Raw genomic sequence first — 17,253 nt, 5'->3', positions numbered from 1 at the left:
TAAATGCTGCATTTGCAAAATGGCATTAACTGAATAATGGTTCAGTCCTTTTTACAAATGAATTAAGGGGAAAAAAAAGACATAAAGAACTGCCAATTGTGGTTGAATTGTGAAAAGTTTTCCATAAATCGTGACTCAGTTGGTAAGCATTGGGGCTGAAAATCTGAAAATACTCACTTTAAAAAAATAACAAAGTACATTTCTGACTACCACTTCCCCTTCACCATGGTAATGTTTCCATGTAATGAGCAACAATTGAATCTGTTCATGATCAGTAACCTTCATTTCTTAGATTACGTAATCTCTTTGCCTTTAGTTTCCATTGACATCAAGAGATTCTCAAAATTGGGCCTTATTTTATAGTTTCTAGAATATTTTCTAGTTAGGGCATGGAGAGAGGCTATATAGACTCCCAGGGGCATGAATGTGGACTTCACCAGTTTCCTCATTTCCCCTCCCCCCACCTTACCTCAGGTCCAACCTTCCAGTTCAGCACTGTCCCCATGACATGTCCGACCTACCAATCTCCCTTCCCACCTATCCACTCCACCCTCCCCCTGACCTATCACCTCCATCCTCACCCCCCCATTCACCTATTATACTCTTTGCTACTTTCCCCCACCCTCCCCTCTGACCTATCACCTCCATCCCCATCCCCGTTCACCTATTGTACTCTTTGCCACCTTCCCCCACCCTCCCCTCTGACCTATCACCTCCATCCCCACCCCCATTCAAATATTGTAATCTTTGCTACCTTCTCTCCAGCCCCATTCCCCCCTCCCCGCCCCCACCCCACCATTTATCTCTCCACTCCGGAGGCTTCCTGCCTCTATTCCTGATTAAGGTCTTTTGCCCGAAATGTCGATTTTCCTGCTCCTCGGATGCTGCCTGACCTGCTGTGCTTTTCCAGCACCACTCTGATCTAAACTCTATTACAGGAGTGTATAAACATTACATTAAAATTAAATTAAATGCTTTGCAGCCAGTTTTTCCTTGTATTAATGACACTAATACAATGATTCCAAATTCTACAGACGATGTAACAGGGTCTGCTGTTCAAACTAAACGTCGGATGAACATAGAATTTTCTGTTAACTTCCAAATTAATGGCTGAAGTATTAAGCTGCACAACATTCTTCATTAAGGCATGAACTGGCCTACCAAGTCCAACAAAATGGTGGAGAGGAAGCAGGTTTGTCTATTGCTGCTGGAAAAACACCAGCACCATTGGTAAAGGAATGATAAAGACATCCAGCATGTACACCTGCAACATGCATTCGTTCCACTGTATGTAAGAATCTACCACTTCAAGAATGGTCTTCCCCAATGCAGCTCATGGCAGTAACACAAATGGAGAGTGCTGGAGAACTCATTAGTCTGGCAGCATCTGTGGAGAGAGAAACAGAGTTAATGTCTCGAATCTGATGTGTCTTCAGAATAACTGATGCCAGTGTTAACTGCACTCAGAAAGGAGGCCATAAAACTGACCACATACCTCAGTATGAGGTTCGAGGCTGCTGAACTGAAAATGAAGTTTGAAGGATCAGTTGTCGTCTGGATCCCACACATGATGGAATCTTAACAACCCTTTCAGTCATGTCGATCACAAACAATCTGGTTCTTGACTTGGCTTGTTTGCCACTACACTGAAGCCTCACATTTCACCAGCTCATCCGACAATCCCAAACCCAGTTATCACATCTTGTCCCCATCTTTGTCTTTCTATTGTCCCTCCATCTTAACGCTAACCCCAGCCCCAAACCCAATCCCACATTGGAGCCACAATATGGACTATTTAACATAACCACAAGATAAACCTAATTAGACTGACAACATTTAACCTTGAAACAGTGTATTAAGGAAAATTTGTGATTTATTTAAATTATTTGTGGATCCATCATTTTTTCTAGGGATGAAAAGGGTTTTTAAGAGTCCATCAATTCTCAAAGGATTAATTATAATCCTTCGGATGCTAAGGAGTATTGCTCCATGTGACTCAGTGATCCTTTGACCTGGAACCAATAACAATATGAAGCAAGTTAACATGCAAAACCTGTGTGACTAGCAGACACAAAAGAGAGCTGAGAGCTAAAGGGAGTTCCAGCATTGGAATGAACAGTGTCTTCACAATAAACATTGTGCCTAATACAATAAAACAGGACTGAAAGCTAAAGACAGGAGATGGCGGTGATTGTCACTTGGACAATTTTACTTCTTCAAGTTTTCCAGAGCTGACCAGAACTTATAACCGAGTTTATTAAGGGGATTAGCTGAAATGATCTTTGCCATCAAGGCTGTTGTGAACCTAGCTAAGAAGGCTCGTAGAACTGTGGCATTTAGTTCATGAACCTTGAGTGGAAAACATCTGGCAGTGAACATCACTCAAGAGTGAACTCAATTGGTTTGAAAAGTGAGGGATCCTGTGTACCGGAGGCCATTTTGAAGAGCCTTGAAACTGCTAACAGTGTCATGTGTCTCGGGCGAATGACATGGGTGACTATTGTGGTTGTGATGATCTTTGATCAAGAAGACCTAAGGGCATGGGAATGTGTAGTTTATTTAACATTTGATTAATTGTAGCTTCCTCATATAATACTAAGTACTACCCTGTATAACTTAACAACCTTTGACATGGAAGCAGTACCATCGGAAAGGAGCCTCAGCTGTTGCAGTTGTCTAACAGATTTGATGTTCTTGCACATTATGTGCATGACAGTAGGGACTAAAGAGAGGATGTATGAACTGACATCAGTACCATTGTGCAGTGGCCATTCAAGTTTGGGAGCTAAAAGCAACATAATTGAGGAAGCAGACAATACAGTTAGGTAGATAGATAGTGCTTGCTATCATAGAGTCATAAAGCATGGAAACAGACCCTTTGGTCCAACTCAGCCATGCCAACCAGATACCCCAATGCGACCTAGCCCCATTTTCCAGCATTTGGCCTGTATCCCTCTAAACCCTTTCTCTGCATGTACCCATCCAGATGCCTTTTAAATGTTGTAATTGTACCAGCTTCCACCACTTCCTCTGGCAGCTCGTTCCATACATGCACCACTCTCTGCGTGAGAAAATTACCCCTCAAGTCCCTTTTAAATCTTACTCCTCTCATCTGAAACCTATGCCCTTTAATTTTGAACTTCCCCTTCTCCCTTGGACAAAGATCTTGCTTATTCAACCTATCCATGCCCCTCATAATTTTATAAACCTCTATAAGATCTGATACTCCAGGGACACTCCAGCCTATTCAGCCTCTCCCTACATTTCAAACTCTCCAGTCACGGCAACATCATTGTAAATCTTTTCTGCACCCTCTCAGGTTTAACAACATCTTTGCTATTAAAGGGTGACCAGAATTGTACACAGTATTCTAAAAGTGGCCTCACCAATGTCCTGCAGAGGGCAACATGATATCTTACCTCCTATATTTAGTGTTCTGACCAATGCAGGTAAGCGTTAGAATGCCTTCTTCACCACCCTGACTATGTGCGACTCCACTTTCAAGGAATTACTGCCCACACAGCTAGGTCTCTTTGTTTGGAAACATTCCCCAGGGCCTTACCATTAACTATATAGACCCTGCCCTAGTTAGCTTTACAAAAATGCAAAACCTCACATGTTTCTAACTTAAACTCCAACTGTCACTCCTCGACCCATTGGCCGATCGGATCCGGGTCCCATTGTCCTCCCAGGTAACATTCTTCGCTGTCCACTACACCGTCTATTTTGGTGTCAGCTGCAAACTTACTAACCATGCCTCCTATATTCACATCTAAATCATTTATATAAATGACCAAAAGCAGTGGACTCAGCACCCACCGTTGTGACACTGGTCACATGCCTCCATTTCGAAGAGTAATCAGTTAAAGAGGCTGGGGCTGTTTTCCCTGGAGTGTCAGAGGCTGAGGGGTAACCTTATACAGGTTTATAAAATCATGAGGGGCATGGATAGGGTAAACAGACAAAGTCTCTTCGCTCAGTTGGGGGAGTCCAGAACTAGAGGCCATACATTTATGGTGATAGGGGCAAGATATAAAAGAGACCTAAGGGGAAACTTTTTCACGCAGAGGGTGGTACGTGTCTGGAATGAGCTGCCAGAGGAAGTGCTGAAGGATGGTACAATTACAACATTTAAAAGGCATCTGGATGGGTATATGAATAGGAAGGTAAAAACAAGGACTGCAGATGCTGGAAACCAGAGTCTAGATTAGAGTGGTGCTGGAAAAGCACAGCAGCATCCAAGGAGCAGGAATATCAACGTTTTGGGCAAAAGCCCTTTGTCAGGAATAGAGGCAGCATGGCTGCAGGGTAGAGGGATAAATGAGAGGGAGGTGGGGGTGGGGAGAAAGTAGCAGAGAGTACAATAGATGAGTGGGGGAGGGAATGAAGGTGATAGGTCAGAGGGGAGGGTGGAGTGGATAGGTGGAAAGGAAGATAGGCAGGTAGGACAGGTCATGACAATGGTGCTGAGCTGAAAGGTTGGAGCTGGGGTGAGGTGGGGGAGGGGAAATGAGGAAACTGGTGAAATCCACATTGATGCTCTGGGGTTGAAGAGCTCCCAGGCGGAAGATGAGGCGTTCTTCCTCCAAGCGTCTGGTGGAGAGGGAGCGGCGGTAGAAGAATCCCAGGACCTACATGTCCTCGGCAGAGTGGGAGCAGGAGTTGAAATGTTGGGCCACAGGGGGGTGTGGTTGATTGGTGCGGGTGTCCCGGATTGGTGCGGAGATGTTCCCTAAAGCGCTCTGCGAGGTGGCGTCCAGTCTCCCCAATGTAGAGGAGACCGCATCGGGAGCAACGGATACAATAAATGATATTGTTGGATGTGCAGGTAAATCTTTGATGGATGTGGAAGGCTCCTTTAGGGTCTTGGATGGAGGTGAGGGAGGAGGTGTGGGCGCAGGTTTTGCAATTACTGCGGTTGCAGGGGAGGGTGCCGGGAGGGGAGGGTGGGTTGTTGGGGGGCGTGGATCTGACCAGGTAGTCACGGAGGGAATGGTCTTTGCGGAAAGCGGAAAGGGGTGGGGAGGGAAATATATCCCTGGTGGTGGGGTCCGTTTGGAGGTGGCGGAAATGTTGGCAGATGATTTGGTTTATGTGAAGGTTGGTGGGGTGGAAGGTGAGCACCAGGAGGGTTCTGTCCTTGTTACGGTTGGAGGGGTGGGGTTTGAGGGCAGAGGGGCAGGATGTGGATGAGATGTGTTGGAGGGCATCTTTAACCATGAGGGAGCATGAGGTGGCACCAATGCAGTCATCAATGTAGTGGAGGAAGAGTGGGGAATGGTGCCGGTGTAACTGCGGAAGATGGACTGTTCTACGTAGCCAACAAAGAGACAGGCATAGCTGGGGCCCATATGGGTGCCCATGGCTACCCCTTTGGTCTGGAGGAAGTGGGAGGATTCAAAGGAGAAATTATTAAGGGTGAGGACCAGTTCAAACGAATGAGGGTGTCGGTGGAAGGGTACTGTTGGGGATGTCGGGAGAGGAAGAAACAGAGGGTTTGGAGGTCCTGGTCATGGTGGATGGAGGTGTAGAGGGATTGGATGTCCATGGTGAAGATGAGGTGTTGGGGGCTGGGGAAACGGACGTCTTGGAGGAGGTGGAGGGGGTGAGTGGTGTCTCGAACGTATGTGGGAAGTTTCTGGACTAGGAGGGATAGGACAGTGTCAAGATAGGTGGAGATGAGTTCGGTGGGGCAGGAGCAGGCTGAGACAATGGGTCGGCCAGGGTGGTCAGGCTTGTGGATCTTGGGAAGGAGGTAGAAACGGGCAGTGCAGGGTTCCCGGACTATGAGGTTGGAAGCTATGGATGGGAGATCTCCTGAGGTGATGAGGTTCTGTATGGTCTGGGAGATGATGGTTTGGTGATAGCCAATTGTATGCTTTCTCTACATTAGACTTAAAATTTAAAAAAATTCTCAAATGGCTCTCTTTAATGAATGCAAAACCATTGATGCAAAAACATATACGCACATGCACACAGATAAAGGATGGAAAGATATTTTTTACATTGTAGAGATTTGCCTTTGGAAAATAAACACTTTTTGACAGTGATTCTTAGTCCCTGAAGGCATAAAGGATAAGTTTTGAGATGTTAAGATGGCTGAGGGTCTGGGTGATGGTCTAACTGGACATTTTAATTTAATTGCTTTTCATTTTGTGTAGTAATTTGGTTTCTTATGAAAACCAAATCTGCAGCCTTGTATGCTTATGTTTCAATGAAAGATCACCACATGGAATTTTGATCTATCATTCTGGGACTTGACTTGTCCTGTAGTAACAGCAGTTGGGATTATAACCATATGTATAAAACACATTAACTCATTATTGTGATTGGAACTGTCAAAGGTCTGCAAAAATCAACTTTCAAAACTGTGAAAAGCACCTATGAAAAGGACCTGTCAAAGGAAGCTTTCAGAAGATCTGCCAACTTTAAAGGCACCTATCCAAGAAAATTACTATTCTTTGAAGGAATTTAGGTATCCTCCCTTTTAAATCTTCGAAGACACACCTGAAGTTTAAGAAAAAAGCTTGCACTTATAATGCTTGTTGAGTTAAACTTGAAGACTTCTACTGTTCAATTTGTGCATCGTAACTGATTCCACTCCCATACATTGGCACAGTGGGAATCTTTTCACTGCACTCTTTGGTTGAGAGGCACAAGTGGTCATAGACTCTTTGAGGAGGACCTGTGGACATGAATTCCAATGTTATAAGGAGTTGTACATTTTATTTAAATGTCTGTTGTTATGAGGCTTTAATTAACTGAAGGAATGGAAATGGATTTTTACAAATAAATGGATTTCTTTTCAATATCGTGAAGTCTGCAACAGACACTGAAATAACATTTCAAAACATGAAGTTCTATTTTAGGTGTCCCTGAGTCCGCATTGCAATGATAATTGCCAATGCAACCCTAGGTAAAGTATTGAAGTGCACAAGTGTTGTGTAAGTGGATGTATCAACAAAGTTATGTCATTAGGGTTCTTAGAGGCTGACATACATCAGATGCAAATATCCATGGAAGTGGATTGCATATGATTGGTGCTGATGGAGTGTGCCTGAGATGTTGATGCCCAGTGTTCAACACAGAAGTTTTTTGCAACAAGTGGCAAGTTGAATCCACCCAGAACCCGCTCTGGTTTCCATGTCATGTTTGTATGTCAAGTTGGTAACATTGCAACCCATGGCTGAGGGGTTGTTAACAAGGTGTTTAACAAGTGGTAATGATTACTTTGCATCAGTGTTCACTGAGGAGAGGAACATGATGAATCTTGAGATTAGATATAGAAGTTTGATTAGTCTGCATCACATTGGCATAAGTAGGGAAGATGTATTGGGTAGGCTAGAGGTTATTAAGGTGGACAAATCCCCAGGACTGGATGGGATCTACCTCAGGTTGCTGAGGGAGGCGAGAGAGGAAATAGATAGCCCTGACAGATATCTTTTTAGATTAGACTTACAGTGTGGAAACAGGCCCTTCGGCCCAACAAGTCCACACCGACCCGCCGAAGCGCAACCCACCCATACCCCTACATTTACCCCTTACCTAACACTACGGGCAATTTTAGCTTGGCCAATTCACCTGACCCGCACATCTTTGTGACTGTGGGAGGAAACCGGAGCACCCGGAGGAAACCCACGCAGACACGGGGAGAACGTGCAAACTCCACACAGTCAGTCGCCTGAGTCGGGAATTGAACCCGGGTCTACAGGCGCTGTGAGGCAGCAGTGCTAACCACTGTGCCACCGTGCCGCCTATATCTTTGTGGCATCCTTAAATACAGGTGAGGTGACAGAGGACTGGAAGGTTGCTCAGGTTGTCCCCCTGTACAAGAAGGGTAGTAGGGATATTCTGGGTAACTACAGACCAGTGAGCCTGACGTCGGTGGTGGGGAAGTTGCTGGAGAGGGTACTGAGGGACAGGACCTATTTATATTTAGAAAAGAATGGGCTTATCAGTGATAGGCAACATGGTTTTGTGCGGGGGAAATCTTCACGATGGACATCCAGTTCCTGTACACCTCCATCCCCCATCACGAAGGACTCAAAGCCCTCCGCTTCTTCCTTTCCCGCCACACCAACCAGTACCCCTCCACTGACACCCTCCTTCGACTGACTGAACTGGTCCTCACCCTGAATAACTTCTCTTTCTAATCCTCCCACTTCCTCCAAACTAAAGGAGTAGCCATGGGCCCCAGCTATGCCTGTCTCTTCGTAGGATATGTGGAACAGTCCATCTTCCGCAACTACACTGGCACCACCCCCCACCTTTTCCTCCGCTACATCGATGACTGTATCGGCGCTGCCTCGTGCTCCCACGAGGAGGTTGAACAGTTCATCAACTTTACCAACACCTTCCATCCCGACCTCAAATTCACCTGGACTGTCTCAGACTCCTCCCTCCCCTTCCTAGACCTTTCCATTTCTATCTCGGGCAACCAACTCAACACAGACATCTACTATAAACCGACTGACTCCCACAGCTACCTGGACTACACCTCCTCCCACCCTGCCCCCTGTAAAAACGCCATCCCATATTCCCAATTCCTTCATCTCTGCCACATCTGCTCCCAGGAGGACCAGTTCCAATACCGTACAGCCCAGATGACCTCCTTCTTCAAGGACCGCAGATTCCCCCCAAACGTGATCGACGATGCCCTCCACCGCATCTCCTCCACTTCCCGCTCCTCCGCCCTTGAACCCCGCCCCTCCAACCGCCACCAAGACAGAACCCCACTGGTTCTCACCTACCACCCCACCAACCTCCGTATACAGCGTATCATTCGCCGTCATTTCCGCCACCTCCAAACGGACCCCACCACCAGGGATATATTTCCCTCCCCTCCCCTATCAGCGTTCCACAAAGACCACTCCCTTCGTGACTCCCTCGTCAGGTCCACACCCCCGACCAACCCAACCGCCATTCCCGGCACCTTCCCCTGCAACCGCAGGAAATGTAAAACTTGCGCCCACACCTCCTCCCTTACTTCTCTCCAAGGCCCCAAGGGATCCTTCCATATCCGCCACAAATTCACCTGCACCTCCACACACATCATCTATTGCATCCGCTGCACCCGATGTGGCCTCCTCTATATTGGGGAGACGGGCCGCCTACTTGCGGAACGCTTCAGGGAACACCTCTGGGACACCCGGACCAACCAACCCAACCACCCCGTGGCTCAACACTTTAACTCTCCCTCCCACTCCACCGAGGACATGCAGGTCCTTGGACTCCTCCATCGGCAGAACATAACAACACGACGGTTGGAGGAAGAGCGCCTCATCTTCCGCCTGGGAACCCTCCAACCACAAGGGATGAACTCAGATTTCTCCAGTTTCCTCATTTCCCCTCCCCCCACCTTGTCTCAGTCGGTTCCCTCGAACTCAGCACCGCCCTCCTAACCTGCAATCTTCTTCCTGACCTCTCCGCCCCCACCCCACTCCAGCCTACCACCCTCATCTTGACCTCCTTCCACCTATCACATCTCCATCGCCCCTTCCCCAAGTCCCTCCTCCCTACCTTTTATCTTAGCCTGCCTGGCACACTCTCCTCATTCCTGATGAAGGGCTCTGGCCCGAAACGTCGAATTTCCTGTTCCTTGGATGCTGCCTGACCTGCTGTGCTTTAACCAGCAACACATTTTCAGCGGGGGAAATCATGCCTTACCAACTTAATAGAGTTTTTAGAGGAAGTGACCAAGTTGATAGATGAAAGAAAGTTGATGCCATTTACATGGACTTTAGTGAAGTGTTTGATAAGGTTCTCCATGGTCAACTAATGGAGAAGGTGAAGTCACATGGTGTGTATGGTGTTCTAGCTAGGTGGATAAAGAACTACTTGAGCAACAGGAAACAGAGAGTAGTAGTTGAAGAAAGTTTCTCAAAATGGAGAAAGGTGGCCAGTGGTGTTCCACAGGGATCAGTGTTGGGGCCATTGTTGTTTGTGATATACAAAAATGATCTGAAGCAGGGCACTGTTGGTATGATCATCAATTTTGCAGATGACACAAAGATTGGTGGAGTAGCAGAAAACATAAGGGACTGTCAGAGAATACAGGAGTATATAGATAGGCTGGAGAGTTGGGCAGAAAAGTGCCAGATGGGTTTCAGTCCAGACAAATGTGAGGTGATGCATTTAGGCAAGACTAATTCTAGAGCGAATTATACAATGAATGGAAGAGCCTTTGGAAAAGTTGATGGGCAGAGAGATCTGGGAGTGCAGACCCATTGTACCCTGAAGGTTGCTGCACAGATGGATAGAGTGGTCAAGAAGGCATATAGTATGCTTGCCTTCATCAGACGGGGAATTGTGTATAAGAGCTAGCAAGTCAAGATAAAATGGCACAAGACATTGGTTCGGCTGCATTTAGAATACTGTGCAGAGTTTTCCAAAAGGATGTGAATGCTTTGGAGAGGGTGCAGAGAAGGTTTACAAGGATGTTGCCTGGTATGGAAGGTGATAGCTATGAGGAAAGGTTGAGTAGGTTAGGTTTGTTTTCATTAGGAAAAAGGAGATGGGTGGGGGAGTGGGGGGGACCTGATTGAGGTGTACAAAATCATGGAGGACATAGACAGGGTAGATAGAGACAAGCTTTTTCCCAGGGTGAAGGATTCAATAATGAGAGGTCATGCTTTCAAGGTGAGAGATGGAAAGTTTAAGGGGGATACACTTTGTTCTTTTCTTTCTTTGTTCTTTGTTCTTTGAGTGTCAATTGGGAAGTTGCTGCTGTTGAGAAAGAATCTCACCAGGCTGCTTCAGTAATGGTGTGGGGAGATGATCTTGACATCAAGACAGATCTTGTCAAATATCTAATGTGATTCTGCCAAGCATCTCACTATATTCTTCAATTAGATGCCACCCATAAAAAAGTAGAAAACAACAAGGGAAGGAAGAGGAAAAAAGGAACCACAGCAAATCGGGCTGGGAGACAAGAATATGTAAAAATGTCAAAAAGACATGTCTAAACCTACCATATCTGGGTTCATGGAGCATTCACAATAAGATAAATGAATTAATGGCAACAAATAGTTGGACAGGCACTGGGATGGCACTGTTAGTGAATCATGAAATCTGTGCAGTCGTGAGAAAGGATGTTGATGCAGGAAATCCAGATGTGGTATCAGGTTTGGTGGAGTTCAGAAAAGATAAAGGGTGGAAAACATCAGTGCAAGTCTTCTGTTAGCCTCCAAACAGTTAAGGAATGGTGATAAACAGGAAATTAGAGAAGATGGAACAAGGATTATTTTACTCTACATAGAGACTGGGCAAACCAGATTTTCATTAGCACTGTGGGTGATGAATTGCTGGAGTATGTATAAGATAAATGTTTAATCCAGTATGTTGAGGAACCAACTCAGCTGCAGTCTACATTAGATACAGTTATGTGCAATGAGAAGAGTTTCACCAATAATCTTGTTGTGAGAAGTCCTTCTGGAAGGGGTGACCATAACGTGATAGACTCCTTCATTGGGAACTGAATATAAGCACAGAAAATTAAAAAGACAAGAGAAGTGCTTTGGTTGTGATAGACTGGATAATTTAATTAAATGGCCTGACAAGTGGATCAGCAACCAATAATATTTAAAGAAGTGCATATATTGCAGCAGTTACATGTTCCATTGGGTGAAAGAGCACAACAGGAAATGTAGCCCACCCATAGTTAACAAAAAAATTAATGACTGTATTAGATCGAAAGAACAGCCAAATAAAGTTGCTCAAGAAATAGCAACCTTGACCATTGTAAGCAATTTAGAATTCGGCAGAAGAGGACTAAGAGTTCAATTAAGAGGAAAAAATGCAGTACAAGAGTAAACTTCAAGAACGTGAAAACGTTGTGTAGGAGAATTAGTAATGGAGAACAAGGAACTGGCAGAGCAATTAAACAAGTGTTTGGTGGATTAAGATGAAGATGCCCACTTTGATAGGAAAACCAGAATGACAGAATGTTGTTGAAATGGTGATAGATTGGGAAAGGTTAAAGTACAAAAGATAACTTTGTACATCAGTCACTGAAAGAAAGTGGGTATGCACAGGATGGGAGGTTTGTCGTATGCAGGTGATTGAATCAATTGCATCTGTATTCATGAGAATTTAGAAAAATTAGAGGGGATCTCTTTGAAACGCATAACATTCTCTCCGGCCTGGACAGAGTGGATGTTTCCCTTGGCTGGGGGTATCCAGCATAAGGGGTCACATTCTCAAAAAACATGGTGGGCCATTTCATTCTGAGAGGAGGAGAAATTTCTTTACGCTGTGGGTGGCAAGCATGTGGAATTCTCTACCACAGAAAGCTATGGAAGCAAAATCACAAAATATATTTCAGAAAGAAATAGATAGATTTCTAGAACTTAAACATGTAAAAGGGGATGGAGAGAGCATACGAATGTGACATTTAAGATGGGGAATTGCCCTTGATCATGCTGATTGTTAGATTGGACTTGATGGACCAAATGGCCTACATCTGTTCCTATTTTTATGTTTTCTATGCGCTCTATTTAAGACTGAGATAAAGCAGAATATCTTCTCTTTGAGGATTGTGCATCTTTGGAATTTTCTTGCACAGAGAGCAATGGAAGTTGGGTCACTTGAATATTTTCAAGGCTGGATTGATCAAAATGGGAATGGAGGCTGGTGGGAGTGAACAGGGCTGTGATGGATAGACAAGATGGAGGAGTTAAGGCCAAAATCTGATTAACCACGAAGGGAAAAGGAAGTACATTGGATTTATTTTCTAAAACCATTTTTGATTAGAATTTTCCAGAATATATGTCCAAACCTGCAAGAAAGGCACACATCTATGCTCCTAAACGCAGGATGTTAATGACAGGAAGTTCCGAGCAACAGTTGCATCTCTCTATTTCATTGCACACATCTCCCTGGGTGTGGATAGATTGGAATGGAATGATCAGTTGATTAAAGAACAAGATCTCACTATCGAGGTCTCCTTGTGAATGAAGTTTATGTGTAGGCCAGTCAGCCCCTCAGGCCTTTTCTCTCATTCAAAGCTGTTTTGTGTTTTAAGCCACCCACTTTTGCTTCATTTCCCTTAATACATGTGGCGAGCAAACATCTATTAATGTTGGATTTAACAAAGATTAATTGTGCTCACAATCATTACAATTCTGAGGACAGAGTTCCAACTTCAACTTGCATGGAGTGAAGAACTGCTCCTGTGGCTTCTGTGATGCAGTAGTAGTGTCCTTGCCTTTGAGCCAGGATAGAATTGATGCCTGTCCGTGCTGGGCTAAGCCACGATGTTACATCTGAGTGATGTGGGTCGAGTGGGTGTGGAGTTGAACTCATTGTTTGCACGTCAAACAACTTTGTTATGGAGCAGATAACAGAGGTCACTGACACTGATAGGAGATTCCGGAACCTATTTGTGGGGACTGGAGGCTGCAAACTGGGTGTAAAGGCAGGATACAATTAGGGTCATAGAGATGTGCAGCACGGAAACAGACCCTTCAGTCCACTTATCCATGCCAACCAGATATTCGAACCTAATCTAGTCCCATTTGCCAGTACTTGGCCCATATCCCTCTAAACCCTTCCTATTCATATACTCATCCAGATGCCTTTTAAATGCTACAATTGTACCAGCCTCTATCACTTCCTCTGGCAGTTCATTCCATGCAAATACCACCATCTGCATGAAAAAGTTGCCCTTAGGTCCCTTTTAAATTTTTCCCCTCTCACCTTAAACCTATCCTCTCTAGTTCTGGACTCCCCAACTCCAGGGAAATGATCTGTCCCAATTAATTCCTTTCAGAATACTAAAACATCCCCAGCCATACCACTTCTTAATCTGGTATATCTAGGAAACACAGATCCAATTTTTGTTTGCAGTTTTACTTCAAGTTCTAAACTTTGGTAATCTTTTTAACACTCTTAAATCTCTGCTGAACATCTTCAAAGATGATTATATCTTCTCTGGGATGCAGTACCCACAATTGGTCAAATCAGGGTTTTTTAATGATTTGTAACAAAACCTCCTCCTTTCATTGGATAACTCTCTGGTGAAAAAGGCTTTGATTACATTTGCCCTTTGATTATTTTTATACCTAGTGTTTTGCAATCTGTGTGCATGCCTATTTGTGCTGAAGTTTACCTGACACTATTTGCTTATTCACTGAAACGATCAATGTCTCTTTGTTATGCTCCCTTTTATAACGCTTACCACACCACCAATCTTTGAGGCAGATTTTTGTGACTGAGGTGGGTAGCTCAAAATTTTGAGACACAACAAACCTGCCTCGATTAGAAGAGCCTTGTTTTACTCTTTGTGGGTGTGGCACCTTGTTGCGTGATGATATCAGGCCTGCGATCCTGGAGGTGGGCTCTGAAGACAAGAAAAGCAGACCACCCTTCAGGCCTGGTACAAAGTGTGGCCCTGGACACTGTTTCTGCTCCAAGGAAGAATGGGTACATGGGAGGAGACATTATCCATAGTAATGTATGATTTGTAGATATTATCCATCAACTGGTTATAATAGAAGAGATGGCCAATCATTGGGCAAAATAACCTGTCATTATCAGAAAGGATTTCAATAAAGGAACAGCACTTGCTTCTTTCCATCTGTCAATCGGCCTCCTCAGATTAAGTGATAAGATTTCACATGAAAACTATACATTACTTCCTAGGTTCATTAGCAAAATTAATTCAAATACCAGTGCATTTTTCACACTTTGTTTAACCCATTTACATGCACAAATCTCTCCTTTACCAACTTCCTCTTTCCTATTCAAACACTTAATTTACACAACCCAAGAAATAAAGCATATATGTTCTGCATCACAAAATGTCCATTTATTTCTTTCAATATAATACATTGGACTGGACTATGAGACTCTTCCACTTCCTTGTTGCAAAGGTTAGGACATTGATTATGTTTGAATTTCACATTCTCTCTCTTTGGAAAATGCTGTGAAAGTTGTTTCTGTCTTACATTTATATGTGTGTGAAGGCTATGCAGAGATTGCCGAAGAGGTCAAAGAGAATGGTTCCAGGGATGAGGAATTTCAATTCTAAAGAGAGCTTGGAAAAGTTGGCACTGTTTTTCTTGGAGAAAAAAAATGTAGAAAGGAGATTTGATTGAGGTATTCAAAATCATGAGGGGCCTGGACAGAGTAGATGGGAGAAATTGTTCTCACGAGAAAAGGATCAAGAAGGAGCGAGCACAGATCTGAAGTGATTAGTTAAGAAAACAAGAAGTGGCATCAGAAAAAACATTTTCTCACAGCATATGAATAAGGTCTGGAATGCGCTGCCTGCGAGCGTAGAGGTTCAATTGAAAGTTTCAGAGGGGAATTAGGCAGTTATCTGACAAAGGAAGAATGTGTAGGATTCTGAGGTGAAAATGGAAATGGAACTGATTGGATTGCTCACTGAGAGAACTGGTGCAGCCAAGCGGAGTGAAGTGGCCTTCATCTGCACTGGAAGAATTCTTCATTCCATAAATCAAGAAAAAAGGCTCAGAAATAATTAGTAGCAGTAGGAAAGACTAAAAGGTACCGTGAACTTGTTTATTTTGTGAACAAATATCATTTTTATTTTTGTTGATAAAGAACAATTTTTTTAGAATTCTATCAAAATAAAGCAATGGTAACGCACGCCTATTTCTTTTTCTTGGTCTTTCTTTTCTGTCCAGCTTAATGGCAAAAAATAATCAGTTGTTAAGTTGTGTACTGAGGAAACCCAAAACAATTCATTCAGTGTTCTCACACCAGCTGAAAAATACCAGGACTTCTTTTACATTATGACGGAAATGACTTCCGGATCCGGAGGGAATCCCAGTATTTGTTAGCATACAAGATTTTGTAGCATCTTTCAGTAGCTGAGGAAATGTTTTACAGAAAGTAGAGAGATTCTGTGTTTCCCGTGCTAAGCTGGTCAATAGTAAGGAGGCCTTTTAAAACGAGATGCGGCTAACAAAATAAGGAAGTGATAGATGTATACCAGCTGCAGCAGTGGGGGTGAGGGCCCTTCAGAAACTGCCACTTTTCTGGGTTTGGGTCACAGTTTGGGTCAGCATCTATTTCACTGTAGCATCTGTAAAAGTAAACTGTCAGCAACAATGCATCATAGTTCTGTTTCTGTGATGGGACATCAATCTCAATGAAATTTTATATCTCAATGAGATTAGCTCCTTAAGCTTGATCTGATTTGCTCAGGCTTTGTGCAGGAAGCTTTCACACATTTTGCAGATTGTGGCATTCTTGATGCTAGTGTCATTGCTTCAATTCCCACATTGAATAATTACATTTTTCTTTAAATATTTTAGTCAAAATAGCTTTTCTTAATTGAGTCGTTTGACCAAAACATACCCTGAAACCAAATATTACAATCAATACTTTGCATTGGAAGTTGAGAGTCTGATTTTATTTTGATATCTTTGTCAGTTACTAAATCATCATAAGCATCATAGACAACAGATGTAAAATAGTCGTCGACTGGAGACAAAGATGTTCAATGGATTAAGGATGGTCCAGAATTATTATTAGCCAGGGTCAAGCTAAGCATCTGTTTCAATGCATTTGGTTGACAGTCAACTGCAATCACACATCTAGGAAGCTCTACCTCCAACATAGGTTCCACAGTATACAAAGCCCTGCTGAGTCACACTCATCTGCAAGGATTATGTGCTGCTGGGAGGGTAATGCACAAAGCACACTTGGGTGTCCACACCCTGATAGATGGGTGGTGTAAGAGTAAAGAGAAGGCCAAAGGTTCCACAAGTGGTGTCTAAAGGTTAGCTTCTGGAGCAGCATAATCATCTCAATTAATGCAAAGTACCAGGTTCTTGCTGAAGATGGCAAGGCACAGCCATCTGCATAGCTTTGTCAGCATACGTTATTAATGTGCAGTCTTTCATTAAACAAGATCAATAGTAGCATTTAAATCTATGGTTTCTTTAATGATTGGCCATCTCTTCTATTGTCACCCATTGATGGGTAACAACTACAGTTCTTATGTTACTGCACTGTCTGGCATTGATGTCGCTGATGCTGTTTCACTCTCTCCCCTAGGTCTGGGTTTAACCTGGTGCCAAGTCTATTCCCCATTAGCAACTCTGCTGTAGTTGCATGAGAGGTGGTCCAATAGTCAAATAGGATCTGGGATAGTCTGCCATTGAATGAAGCTGTAGGCCATTTCTTTAAGCCTGCCTTGAAAATTTGGAGTGCTCTTTCCCCACAACATTAGGATGATGGAGCTGTGCTTATATTCAGAATTCTATTTAACATTAGGAAATATGA

This window comes from Hemiscyllium ocellatum, chromosome 5 (assembly GCF_020745735.1).
Source record: "Hemiscyllium ocellatum isolate sHemOce1 chromosome 5, sHemOce1.pat.X.cur, whole genome shotgun sequence".
Classification (NCBI taxonomy): domain Eukaryota; kingdom Metazoa; phylum Chordata; class Chondrichthyes; order Orectolobiformes; family Hemiscylliidae; genus Hemiscyllium; species Hemiscyllium ocellatum.
This window is presented reverse-complemented; position numbering follows the sequence as displayed.